Raw genomic sequence first — 2,634 nt, 5'->3', positions numbered from 1 at the left:
TAATATTTCAGCTACATGCTAGCTGTTTTGGCTTTTAGCTATTATTTTAACTGGCTACTAGCTTAAGTGTTTTCAGCTATGAAGTTCCTCTATCTTCAGCGGTCAAATTCAGCTTACAGCATTCACACTAACATTATCACAGGTAATGCTATACATCTAGTTCATTATTATGTTAAAAAGTTATGATTTTAAAGTTTTAAAAATGTAGTTTTAGAATGCTGAATAAATGTTTATCTTGTTCGGCCTAAGGTGTGTTTAGGATTTTGGCCCCTTGTGTGATTGAGTCTGACACCTCTGAATTAGATAATACTCCTCCAGTTTTTACAGTTATGCAAATACTCAACATTTACCATTTATCACCTGAGGCATCGTTGCAAATGCTTAAACATAAAATCTTTAACATACTGTAACTTTTCAGAATCTCCTGGAATTATGTTGATTGTGTTAACAGTTAAGAATTGACATTAAATTAAAGAACATAAAAACTGAAGCTGCAGAGTCAAATGAAGGCCTTGGTAGCTTTGCGACCCTGTTAATGGATTCAATTGTATTTAGTCTGATAATAAAGCTGCCAGAGACAGAGGCGGAGGAGCTCAGAGCCTCACCAGGCCACGATAACACCTTAACAATTCAACACACATGTGGCGCGGCGCAGTGGGCTGCAGCCCCGGGGCAGAGCCTCCGCCAGCATGTGGAAGAGGTTTTCCACTCAGCTGAACGCCCAGCGCCTCCAATGCCGCGGCCCCGCAGCCACATCTCGCTGCGTGGAGCTGTGCATCATAGCCAGCTGTGGATTAACACAATTTGCACCTCCTCTCTCTGCACATGACACCCACATCCCCCCCACGGGGCTCCAGCTCGTCAGATTTAACCACAGTCAAATCCAGCATATCATGCAAAGAAAGAGCAACAACTCTCGGGAAGGCAGATTCTGTTACCGCAGATATTTCATTTGCAAAGCGAAAATTCAGTTTTAGGCCCATAATGTAATAGAAAAAGAGAGAATCTAATTTAACTTTCTGCTCCCCACCGCTGTTTTTAAATGCTTGAACAACTTATTGAGGCATTCAGTTTCACGGAGACACTGCGGCATTCATGGCAGTTTCTCCCACATCCTGCCATCGATCCATCACTTGTGGGTTAGGACCCAATCATAACAAGCTTATGATATCAAAGCTCGGGACATCTGTTTTTTATATGTGAGGATACGCAGAAGGCCCGCTAAAGTCCACGCTGAATGTGACGTGTCCACGACCAGCAGAACTTCTTCAACCTTTTATCTCTCACTGATAAAACCATTTTTTGATGAACTGTTTTGTGAAAACTGACCATTTAAACGGGCAAAGACTAGATTGTTGCCAAGAGCGCGAAGGCTGATTTAGAGAAGAGCACAATCCAGAAATAAGGAAACAACAAACAGAACAACAGCAGAAAAGAGGTTTGACTCCCGGAAAGAAAAGAAATGCAGCCGGAGGTGCAGATGTTTGACCCAATAAGGCTTTCTGTGTTCACAAAAGTCCAAGAGTGCTGACAAGGGGTTTACCCAAAGTGGGTGGGGCATCAGCGTGTCAGGAGGGGTGGGGGCTGGACTGGCCTTTGACATGACCCCTGTCACATGAGGAGTGAGCGGACACACACTGTAGGCCTGTTAAAGAGCTCAGATCAAGGTAAGCCTCAGATTTGATCCATTTCAGAACCGGCTGTTGTTGACACTGTGTGACCCCAACAGGTCTCCGCCTGTAGCGCTGCAGATGACCAGAACTGCTTTGATCGGACCGATTATTTGAACAAAAATGGCGTCAGGTCCTCTTAGATTAGTGAGAAGTAAACTAATCAGTCAAAAACATCCAGACCAGAGAGACTTCAGCAAAAGTAGGAATTGGTACCGCATCCGAGTCCACATGTTTTGTTGTGTAAACTCTTCAACAGAGAGATTTTCCAGAATTGTAGCTGAACAATGTGCTGTGAGCAGCCATTCAGCTGCTCCAAATGACTGACAGCTTTCACAGGCTCACATTCAGCTCACGATGACATGAATGTCAAACCAAAAATAAACATCACAAATGACATCCATGGGAGTAATAATAAATCCCGCTCTGTGCTGTCTGCTGGAGAAACAAACAACTCAAAAGAAACAAATACCATTTATAACAAATAGATTTTGGGGGGATTATTTAGACACATTTGTGAATATTAAATAGAAATTACAGATTTAAATAACCTTTTGAAAAGGATGAGAAAAACATGACAATAATAATAGTATTTGAACTTTTTTTTCCAGATATAAACACAGAATTAAGATCCAGCTCCAGTTGTTTGTCTTAAAATGACTAAATCAAACGTTCAGGATGGATTCTCATACAGTCCTGTGCTGCACTCTGCTGGTGGAAGCTGATAACTACACTAGAAATAAATCAGACTGCAGTGCAGCAGACACAAGTTAAAGGAAAATACACATTGTGTGTTAAAACGTTTATATTTGAACATTTGTAAATCTGTATAACAATTAAATCCATACAAGTAAAAGGTAATCATTCATTGTTTAAAATGATTATTATTTTTTGTTTTAGTAATTGAAATAATAACAATATAATCACAGTTAATTCATTAATGTCACAACCCTAATATAATGTA

The sequence above is a fragment of the Oryzias melastigma genome, linkage group LG21, assembly GCF_002922805.2.
Source record: "Oryzias melastigma strain HK-1 linkage group LG21, ASM292280v2, whole genome shotgun sequence".
Classification (NCBI taxonomy): Eukaryota; Metazoa; Chordata; class Actinopteri; order Beloniformes; family Adrianichthyidae; genus Oryzias; species Oryzias melastigma.
Note: the sequence above shows the minus strand (reverse complement) of the source record.